At 34.1% G+C, this 12709-nt stretch overlaps 1 long non-coding RNA gene across 1 annotated transcript in view; it reads right to left on the reverse strand.

Annotated features, from left to right (window-relative positions):
• Positions 1 to 1938: 1938 nt before the first annotated feature.
• LOC144364578 (uncharacterized) overlaps positions 1939 to 12709 on the reverse strand; it is a 36188-nt gene continuing 25417 nt past the window's right edge. The window contains exon 2 of the long non-coding RNA XR_013422885.1: positions 1939 to 2023. This is a non-coding gene — a long non-coding RNA (uncharacterized LOC144364578). The remainder of the gene's footprint in view (positions 2024 to 12709) is intronic.

Below are 12709 nucleotides of genomic sequence, written 5' to 3' on the forward strand. Positions count from 1 at the left end.
TTCATCGGTTGCTAGGGGCACGACAGACAGATGCGCGCGCAACGTGTACGGCGTTGACCTCGCACGACCCTTTATTGCATGGCGGCAGGTAATGCTACTTGAACTGTATAGACTTTAAGAACGGAATCTAAATTCATAATGTTCATTTCATGGGCGTTTAATGTCAATGAGCAGACTACTACTACGCTGCAATGGGAAGGTCGTTACTAGGGAGATCTCATGACGTTAAAATAATGGCCCATTATTCTTACGTGTTTAAACATGCTCATCGATTTGATTTTTTTAAATACTATTGTTTCTAAGTATTTCTGATTTGGTGTCACAAAACAAACCCTAGGCCTTTGTGTGTATTTCTGGTAGGCGTGGATCCTGACATAACTCTTATATGTGCAATTTTTTTATCATATCATAATGTGAATTTAATTGTATTTATCGTCGCATGCATTTTTTTAAAACTAAGACATGGTGTGTAGTGTTTACCCTCTCCATTTTTCCATACCTGATGGGAAACACATTATTTGTATTTTTAGAATTTCATATTTAATGTTCTAGCCGCGCATGCTCAGAAGAGCGGATCATTATATACCATGACGTCACAAGATGTCGTGTATGTGGAATGCCCACGAATGTGGTATTGTACATCAATAGAGTGTGTCACGATGTGTCACGTGGTATGCCGAATTTGAAATATTGAGTTCTATTATATTATCAAATACATGAATCACCCGATCCGGTTCGTCTGTTCGTGCGTGCGTTTGTGTGTGTGTACGAGGGAGTGGGCTGCTAATAAACGGATCCACTCCAAGTTGATCCAGTGATTCTAAAAATGGCAGTATATTCATCATCTAAACCAGGAAAGCCTGGTTTCAATCGGTAACCATTCGACTTATATCACGCACAACTATGCCATGTTATTCTTCAACACTAGATTGTACGAAAGACTGCAGCCATCGCGCGTTTAAATTCCCTGTAAAAAAATACATTTACATGCTTTGTTTACGTCGCTATGGCACCCATATTGAGCACGACATGGCGCGATCGTAACCCTTTCGTAATTTCGAGAAACCGCGACAACTAAGGGTCAATCTTCGTATACTTTTATTTATGTATATAATAAAATAACACTATATGTATTATAAACACGTGACATGAATGCTAAATGACGTATCAAGCAGTTACCTAACATATCACAAATGTGACCGTAATATCTTTATCCGGGTACTAAGATCAACCACCCATACAGCGTATGAAACGACATTTACTCTCTACGATGTGCGCTGCACGCTGGCGAGTGCACATTGCTATAATAAGCATAAATAAACAGAAAAGAAACAGACAAATAAATAAATAAATAAATAAATAAATAAATAAATAAATAAATAAATAAATAAATAAATAAATAAATAAATAAATAAATAAATAAATAAATAAATAAATAAATAAATGCAGACATGTCCTACCACCCAGTTGAAACTATATATCTGTTTGGAAGTGAAGTATTTGAAGCAGCCTCGCGGCCAACAACGAAATAAAGAATCTCTGGTGTTCACGTTAGATGGCGGTTGTTGATTAAATGCATGTAGTCTTACCAGTGATGATTCGCGTAAATTACTACAAATACATATATAAATTAATGTAACGTCATTGTTAAAATCTAACTTGACTATCGTCCGCATCAACGACGATATTTGCAACGGTTACCTAGCAACGAGACCAACAGCAAGCATACCTTTGGGATCAGAACAATAATGTACAAATGACCCTGTTTTTTAACATGAAACGGAACTGCTTCAACACCGCCCTCACACGTTGTCACATTGGTGCATAGACCTTAGAATACATGTATTTTAAGGTCTATGATTGATGCAAGCAACGTTAAGTAGTGAAGTGATACAAAGAACGACACATCAAGACAAGAACCTTTTTATTCTGCTGATCTTCTACTTGTAAGTTGTTGCTTGGTTACTCCACAGACATGCTATCATCTGCATACTAGACACCAAGTAATCCATTCAATGCCAGCCTGTAAAAATAAAAAAAAATAAAAATAAAAAATAGATAAATTTTAAATATGGATGTATTTCGTAAATTCAAAAGTGCAACATGCCACGCCGTTATACTTGACATCAACCGTAGTAAACTTTCGTGCAGTGATAATCAGGACACCCAGTTTGAAACAACGTGGTGATGAAATCATGATAACGATCTATGCGTGTGGTCTTGCATCACTATGCCCATACTCCGTGATTACTGACATCAACACTCAACACGTGACAAATAAGTTAACACACTGCATCGTATTTTATTAACTTTGTATATTTTATCGTCACTGTGAATACTTCTAATGTATAATGTGAAACAGCTTTTTGAGGGTCAACAACAAGTCTTGCGTCTGTCTAGCTATCGTTGCAATCTCGTCGACCTTTTGCGTCAATATTATTGCGTCTACCTTACATCGTATTAATTCATATGTTGCACGTATAACATTTTCGAAGTGACATTCTAAAACGTTCTGCTGATTTTTATGGCTATGTTCATTAACTGACATTGGTTTGTGCGTTTCATTCATCGAACATTCTTTAATTGTAAATGGCCCATACAATGTGCAAGGAGCCCAATACACATTGCAATAGTTCAAACGAAAATGAAGTCATGTTAAATTCTGCAAGTAATTTGGGTGTAGGGGCGTCCTAATGCGTGCAACGGTACAGTAAGTGAAGTGAAGTGAAACGAAGAACGATACACCAAGACCATATTTATCCTTAAGCTCATATTCAATTAATTTGTTGTTTAGTTACTCCACATCTACAAAATTGAAAACACTTAACTCTATCACAATAAGCATAGCGGCAAATATTTAATGGCAAGAGAACCGTATGATTCATTTTTGTTGGAATATCAATGAACAGCGCCACCAACCGACAAACATGAGTCAAGCACAATCGCAAGAAAATAATGTACTTATATGATGTATGTATGTTTTCGAGCGTTTGATTTGTGAAATAAAAATATTGGTCCTGTTACACCTCTCTGCTTTCAAATGTTAGTAAGTTATATAACGATATTTTACATCCAGGATCTTAAAATCCTCTTGATTTTATATATAAGTTTACATTTTGGTCTAGATAAGCCAGCGTATATGTCACAAGGAAATCCCCAAATCGATAGAATTCACTAGATCGGGAGACAAATATACGTCGCGATCATGAGACACTTTTTTATAACCACAGGATGCGCAAATGATGGCCAACAACAAATTTCACGTGTGTATGTGTAGCAAAATCACTTTCATTTTTTCACACAGGAAAATATAGGGGTACATTTTGTTGATTGGATGTTATTCTTTCAAAATTTAACCATGCCTATAAAATATGTTAAGGGATTAATTAAAATTAAATTACTGTAATTATAATAAGAATTTCTCCTAATTTGGAAATGATCACCACTTCGGGGGAAATGCGCCACCAACGACAATGATACTATTTACAACACTGCAATAAAGATTCTTTCGTTTTCATGCAGAAAAATACAGTATTTTTAACAAGTAAGTAATAATCATATTGTTCATACATAGAGTTGTTGAACACACCCTACACAGATTGTAATTTCATTCAGCTTCACAGTTATAATTCAGGACAAATTATAAAAGGAGAATATATGAGAATATAGCGAATTATCATTTTTCTGTAATAATCTTATGTAATCGGTAATTATAAAAAAATATTTATGGGTGTATAGGGAATATATTTTGTTATGAATTATTCTTAAGATAAATTTCTGAATTATAGTGTAAAAATCAGTTTTTTTCAGGGTTTGTTTATCCAAAAAACGAAAGAATGTCATAATGTCAAAAACGGAAAGTCCTTATCGTAGTGTTATTACTATGTATGACAATCAGCTTTCAGAACAGTTATGTTTAAAAAAAAATGCCTCGCTTTTAATTTACTCACTCTACCTACATCGGATTAATTTCTGTGTTGCACGCATGGTTAACATTTGCAAAATTTGAGGTAAACGCCAAAAAGTTCATACGATTTTTGACCAAACATAGGTAGACTTTTCAAGATGTTCACAACGTGCATACTAATCATTCGGAAACGCTTCACTGAATACTGCTGTCATGTTCAAGTAAATGACATTGATTTGTGATGAGTTTCTCAGTAAACTAAAAAAAAACAACGTCATAGCAACTGTCATCGATAGTGAATATCCCGTTCAGAGTTCAAGGTTCTCGATGAACTTTGCAATAGTTCAAACGAAACGAAAGTCATTTTAACTTCTGAAAGTCCGGATTACTAGTATCATCAAACACATATATATGTTTAACTATGAATGTATTTCACGAATTCCTAAATACAGCGGGAAATTTCTGTAAACGTTTGAAATCTAAAGTGGTCAGTGTTATATATTTAATTGTGCAAGAAGTCCAGTTTTAAACATAGAAGTGATTAAATCATAACGATCTGTACGCGTTATTGTAGCACTTGCGTCAATACACCAAACAACCGTGATTACTGACATCAACACTAAATATATCACAGGATAGCTGAATAAACACAATCAATTTTGTTTTGTTAGGTATTTTATCATCAAAAACTATCATTGGCTCTAATATTAGTGTATATATAGTTTATAAAAGTAGAATACACAAATACCTCACCTCTGTGTGGTGGCGCATCAATAATGCAACGTCAATGAAGTGAAGTGAAATGAAGATTGAGATATCAAGAATTCTTTTTTGTTATCCCTCTAAACGTATAAATGTAACTTGTTTTCAGTTACTCGACATGAAAGCCTTGGGAATGCTATCTTCTGCATTCTAGAAAACTGTAGAAATAATTACGCAACGCTAACTAACCAACTGTCAAACACAAGCCACACACAATCATGCAAAAATATTATACATATGTCCGAAGTAAACGTTATACGTGAATGGCAGCCAAGATTTAATTTACAGCGAAAGAGTCACGTGATTTTGCTCCTTAAATAGTGTTCATTTCTTTCTACCATTGTATCCATTGTTACAAATACCATAGTTACATGGAACATGTTTTCAGGAACAACAACAAGTTTTTTGGCTCTCTCGCTCTCACTGTGATCTCGTTGTCCTTTTGTAAGCAATAATTCTACCTGCATCAAATTAATTTGTGTGTTGCACGCATGGTTAACATTTTCGAAATTTTATGTGAACGCAAAAAAGTCCATGTGATTGTTGACCAAACATAGGTAGACCTATGCTGGTGTTGACAACGTGCACACTAAATATTCTGAAACGCTTCGCTGAATGCTGCTGTCAAGTTCAAGTAAATGACATTGATTTGTGAGTTTCTAAAAAACTAAAAAACGTCATAGTAACCGTCATCGATAGTGAATAACCCGTACAAAGTTCAAGGTTCTCTATGAACTTTGCAATAGTTCAAACAAAACGAAAGTCATGAAAAGTTCTGGAAATCCGGATTATAACACATATATATGTTTAATCATGAATGTATTCCACGAATTCCAGAGTACAGCGAGCAATTTCTTTACATGTTTGAAATCTAAAGTGGTCAGTGTCATATATTTAATTAAGTATGAAATCCAGTTTGAAAAAGTAATGATAAAATCATAACGATCTGTACGCGTTATTGTAGCACTTGCATCAATACACCGTGATTACTGATATCAACACGAAATATATCACAGGATAGTTCAATAAACAACAAACCATTTTTTTGTATTTTATCATTCCTCAAAAACTGTCACCCAAAACTGTCAAATTGAAGTCTATTATTGGCTCTAATTAATATTAGTGTATATATATATATATATATATACATTATAAAAGTAGAATACACAAATACCTAAATGGTTTATACAATGTCATTATGCTGGCGCATTAATAATGCAACGTCAAAGAAATGACGTGAAACGAAGATTGAGATATCAAGACAGAATTTATGTTATCCCTCTAATCGTATAAATGTAAATTGTTCTTAATTACTCGACATATAAGCCTTGGGTATGCTATCTTCTGTATTCTAGAAAACTGTGGAACCTTGGAAAAATAATATACTAATATGATTAACAAGTTATTGCAAGGTGTGGATTTATGCACTTAAAATATTAGCTTTGTTACCCTTTTTTTTATACATGATCTAGGATTATTCTTGGTTTGTAAGTAAGTTTAAATTTCAATGTCAGCAAGGCACTTTGTCCCCAAAATTGAGAATATTTCCAAATCAGGAGAATTCACTTGACCAAGAGACAAATATATGTCCCACTCAGAAAATAATCTGTACACTATACATTCTGAAACGCTCCGCTGATTGTTGTTGTCATGTATACTAACTGACATTGATTTGTGCGATTCCCAGTAGACTAAAATGTCGGTTTGTTTTTAATAGCGAACACCCCGTACAAAGTTCAAGAAACTCTCAATGTCAAGATTCCAAGAGTCAATCACAGGGTCAATCGCAGAGAGGTCAATATTCCTATCATGTATTTTTAGCGAAGAACGCAGAAATTTATACATTTGATGAACAACTGACTTATGTATATATGTGTATATTTTATCACGTATCTATGAAGAAAGGCATAATTTAACACCCCCTAAAAACAGATAAACAAAACATCCGAAATTTGGTTTTAATATAAGTAAAACCGTTTATTACACGTTATAATAACTGTTGTAAATTCTAATCATGAAGTTTGAAATGTTACATACCTCATATTTAGTCAACACCTGATAATGCGTCAACTCCGTGTTTTGCACAGCTCTTCGGCGGCAAGGGACATCAGAGCTTAGAACACGTTTATTCATATACATATCATGTGATCTTTATTGTAAATGTGAATGACGGATATTCAATATATACGATGCATTAATTTTATATCCCTCTTGGTTTTCTGCCTTGTCGAAAAGGATGTGTTTTATTGACATTTACATTACGATTTGACATTAATATTATACTGTAACACGCATCGTATTTTCTGAAGGAGCTTGGGATGATTTGTTACAGATTTCGACAGAGATACAATCCAATAATTCAACACGGGTAAATCATGATTATTATATATACATTTTTTTTTGGTGACGTTACTATGCACGATATTACAATTGAGAATGAAAAACCTCTAAAATCAACTGTATTCGTAAATATAACTCATACTATATTATTAGTTTTAAGATTACTAACGAAAATATTGTGATATCACAATACTGTTTTGTAGAAGTAACACTACCGTCATGTGTAATAATGTTCTCCTGGTTTGGAAATAATCAGCCTTTCGGGGGGAATTGCCTGCTGTTTGTATAATACCATTTATATATTTAATCAGTTTTCAGAACAGTTATGTTTTGGTTTTCCCAATCTGAATAGAACATTGGTGCTGATAAATTCTCTCTTCGCTTTTAATTTACTTCTTTTAACTGTGCTAAGTGCGTATAACTAAATGACTATTATTAGGCCACTTGGAATGCATTTTTAAAAATTTTGTTGTAAGTGAGGAGCCACCTGAACGCGATTATAATAGTTGTTTGGTGGAAATGTAGTTAGAGGCAATGTTCACCGAGTGAACCTTAGACGTAAATGGCCGCTGAGATATTGTTTACAGCGAGAGAACCACGTAATTTGTTATTTTGCTTCTTAAAAAGTGATCCTTTCTGTCAATCATCGTATACACGGTTGCAAATACCATGGCTACACGTAGATTAATGAAACAGTAGATGCGATAACGGAAGAACATGGAACAGCTGTTATGGAACACAGTAACAACTCTCATGGCTCCCTCGCTCTCGTTGAAATCTCGTCGGCTATTTGCAAGTAATATCTTTAGCTACATCGGATTAATTGGTATGTTGTGCGCATGATCAACATTTCCGAAAATTGGGGTGAACACCAACAAATCCATATGATTTTTGACTAAACATAGGTAGACTTATCCTAATGTCGACAACGTGCACACTAAATATTCTGAAACGCTCCACTGAATACTGCTGTGCTGTTATGTTAAAGTAACTGACATTGATTTGTGCTTTTCCCAGTAAACTAAAAAAAACGTCATAGCAACTGTCATCGATAGTGAATAACCCGTACTGAGTTCAAAGTTCGCAATGAACTTTGCAATAGTTCAAACGGAAATGTTGGTGTCGTGCAACATCAGTTGTATATCCCTAATGGTTCTCTGCCCTGTCAAAACGGATGTGCTTTATTGACATTTACATTACGATTAGAAATTAATATTATACTGAAACACACATTCTATGTTCTGAAATAACGATTTCGATACAATTCAATAATTCAACAAGGATTACGAAAGACACTGCAAGTACCCTGGTGATTATCAAAATTAGGTAACCAGCCCCCGCTAAAACAGACTATGTATATTTCACATATACGTGAAAGCGAAATAGTTTTTATCATAATAATGCTTCTCCGGCAGATTTAATTTCATAGTCTTCATTATGCTGAACTGGCTTCTAATCTCCTCATTCTATTTCGTTATCTCGTATTTGTCTACATCACAACTTAGTTCACACATGAATTTTATGTGTGATTTGATCAAATTGTTGAATGATTGACATGACAAGCTTATGGGATAACAATATTGTGCAATTCTGGAAGCAATATTTAGTATTACTTATATATTATTCATTATGCAAGTTTTACGTGTATTACATTTCCAAAGTACAACCTACCACGAGCAATGCATAATATATACATATCTGAAATCAATATAAACATCTTGACGTGTAGCATTTTTTTCATTTTCGACAATCTTTAAGCAATTATTTATTGTTTACATGTTTACAAAATGAGCTTCGGCATATAATGCATATAATGCATAAAATGAATAAATTACAATTTGTGATAAGTACACTTGAACATTAAAGTTGCATTTTCTATTTGATACATACGCAGAATATCTTCCACTGATCATCATGAAAAATAAAAAAAAATAATTTGATTTGGCAAAAAACACTGAAATATTAGAGCGCTGAAGTAAACCTCCACTGAAGGTCGTAGCGTCTATCTAATCCAGCCATACATAATTCACTCATATTCACTATTATAGATTATGTTGGATAAGATTTCTCGTGAACTTTAAACAATTCAAAACCCTTATGATGCTTTCAAAGGTCACTGAAGAATTGTTTACTCATCATAGAAAATGAATGAACTATTTGTATATATCGCCGTACATTATTACAAATTCTACTATAAATGTTTGAACATGTACCTTGCACCCTGAAGATATATCGCTATTTTACTGACTCGCGTTGATTGCCGTGTTGACCAAATTTAGGGAGGCCAACCAGCTTAATTAGCATACTACAATGCTCCGATGTATCATGCTGTCATATCCTGATTGACTTTCATCTGTTCTTCTCCCTGTTGGTTAAAGCGAGTCATTAAATATTACATTCCCCAAAGGACAGACCGTCACTTACGAGGAATATAGTGAACTAAAATATGAGATTCTAGAAAAAAATCTTACATGTGTCTTGTCATGCATACGACACATGTTTTATCACGGTACTCTGCGTGTGTTTTATAATGATCCTACACGTGTTTTATTGTGTATCATACACGTGTGTCACTCACTATAAAGGTATTATATGATGCTTCATACACATGTTTGATCATGTACTTTACACGTGTGTTATCATGTATGCTACATGTACTTTTCATGCACACTACACGTGTTTTGTCATGCATGCTACACTTGCCTTGTCATGAACATTACACGAGTTTTATCATCATGCATGCTACACGTGCTTTATCATGCATTCTACACGCGTTTTATCATGTATCTTCCACGTGTGTTATCATGACTGCTACACGTATTTTATTATGTGCTCTGTATATGTTTTGTCATGCATGCTACACGTGTTTTATCATGTCTGCCTGCTACACGTGATTTATCATGCAGTCTGCATGTGTTGTACCATTTATGCTACACGTGTTATATCTGTATGTGTTTTATCATGCGTTATACACATGTTTTATTACGCGTCTTACACGTGATTTGCCATGCATTATACACATGTTTTATTACTCATCTTACAAGTGATTTTCCATGCATTATACACATGTTTTATCACGAATCTTACACGTGATTTTCCATGCATTATACATGTTTTATTACGCATCTTACACGTGATTTGCCATGCATTATACACATTTTCTATTACGCATCTTACACGTGATTTGCCATGCATTATACACATGTTTTATTACCCATCTTACACATGGTTTACCATGCATTATACACATGTTTTATTACACATCTTACACGTGATTTGCCACAATTTTGTTTAACAAGCAGTCTGTGTTTTATCATGCATCATACAGCTGTTTTATCAAGCATCTTGTACATGTTTTACCATGCATGCTGTAGTGTTATTTTATGTATCGTTATGTGTTTTATTATGTGTCCTATACGTGTTTTAACACGTGCCTCACACGTGTTATATCGCGCATCTCACATATGTTTTACCATGCGTTTTATACGTGTTTTATCACGTGTCTTACACGTTACCGTGAATCAATTCTCAATGCATACACAATAACTGATTTAATGCTAGTCAGTATAGCAAACACTAAACACTTATGTTTGTGCTTGAATTTACAGTTTTGGAAATGCGATGAGGGCGATATAATCACAGGTCGACTATGATGAGCCAAATCAGGATGAATATAGTAAAGGTGATCCTCTTCCTCGAATCGGTGGTCTATGCTTCCCTCAAACTTTCATCTATGAATCAGTTGGTCGCTACATGAGTTGTTGCTGCACGTTTAACATACAGAGTAATTCGCAAACAAATATGAATATCTAATAATCGGTATACACATATTTGTACCGTATGTTAGTAGATAAAAAAAAAATTAAGCCTTGAATTAAATCGACCTTAGAAATGGATCCTACCGGGCAAAATCTAGATTCTAAAATGCTATTGCCTGGTTTTTGATTGCAGAAAGTTCCCAGTCTAAAAAAACAAGAGTTTATTAAGTTATTGAGCAACAGATAGTTATTGAAAGCATGTTAATCTCAATCAACCTCTTACCAAATGGCACCACTCCAGAAAAAGGAAATGACAATTCATCTATTACGTTTTGATTTATAAATATTTACTTAGTCCGGCAACCAACCTATAATTTTCCTTTCCAATAGACTAATCCTATAACAAATGATATTTTCGAAGGTAAATGAATTTATATTGATGTGCAAGTAGAAATCAGTGCAACACACAACTGTCATATCGAGAGTCGAACAACCATGTTCTCAAGTAGGGTGGGGGGCATATTTGATAGGTACTTATCGCCGCAGCTTGACTGTGTACTATAATGTGCGTTTTGAAAACAAAAACATGCCCAAAATTGTTGTTATCATGGCAATTTTATTCAAATCTATAACGTAATCTAATCGATTGTTAATACCACCCACACACTGATAATTGCACGAGCATTCATCAACATGTTGAGTTATAAATAAGAAAATCTTTCCGAAATTGCTGTTTCCAAGGTTACCAAATCAATATCTGTACCATGGGCCATGTTAATGGGCCCGTGCTTGTATCAAGCTGAAGGGAAACCTTTCCCACGGTTTTTTATGAGAATCCATCTATAATTTTTTGCTAGTAGACAAAACAAAAACAAACCGGAAACCGAATATATGACCATGTTGTATACGATATCGGACCCTTTGCGACTTATACAACTCGAGCAAACAGATATTGTTTATTTATACGAAATGAGTACAAAGGCCACGTGACATTTCTACATGTATGTTTTACCGAGCACATGACATGTACATCATTATCTGTATTACATTAGATAGTTGTACCCAGCCCCAGGCCACGCGTCTCAGCTTCATTAGTTCAGTGAGAGTGTTTCTTATTGTGACAGAGGATGCATATGATCAATGGTGACTTCTCGACATATGGTAGTCTGTAAAGACAGGCAGTTATATATGGTTTATGACGTTATCCGTGCCAGCCAAAACTAAATCTTCATTTGTGTATCTTCGTCTGGGATTCAATGCGGTCTATCAAGCGGCTATACTTCATTTCCTTTACTATACTTCAATTTCTTTACTCGTAATTGTTACACATACAAATATTTACAAACACTGTTTAAAATTGTCATGAGTAAAAGGAACCTGAAATAGCTACAGAGCTAATCGAGTCAGATCCCTTATACAGGTTTTTATAAAATTAAATATTATAGTGAAAGTAGACACTGAAATGGTAAAACAAATAAAAGAAGGAAAAACGACATATCAAATTTCAATAATATGAAAAATATATAAATAATCACTTCAAATATTCTGATAATAGCTTTTCTTTTATTTTAATTTTGAAAATTGATTATTTATTTTTCAGTATCGATTCAACGGGTAGACTGTTGTGTTACTTTTTGGAATTGAGATATCATTTCTGTTTTGCTGTCTAGTATTATGATTGTGTTGAATATAATGCAGATTGTAGGTTGACATATTGTGTGGTATGTTTCCATTAATAGTATCGTGCAAAAATAGAAAAAGGAGAAAGTTGTGTAGTTTGTGGACGTCATGGATTTTAAGCTGGTTGAAAATATGGGCAGAATGGGCAGTAAATTCAGAAAATGTTATAATTCTTGCAATACATTTTTTGAATAGTTAGAACACTTTAGTTAGATGTGATGGATATGTACTTTCTCAAACGTCCAGTCTGTACGTAATATGA

The sequence above is a fragment of the Saccoglossus kowalevskii genome, chromosome 3, assembly GCF_978046115.1.
Source record: "Saccoglossus kowalevskii chromosome 3, keSacKowa6.1, whole genome shotgun sequence".
NCBI lineage: Eukaryota > Metazoa > Hemichordata > Enteropneusta > Harrimaniidae > Saccoglossus > Saccoglossus kowalevskii.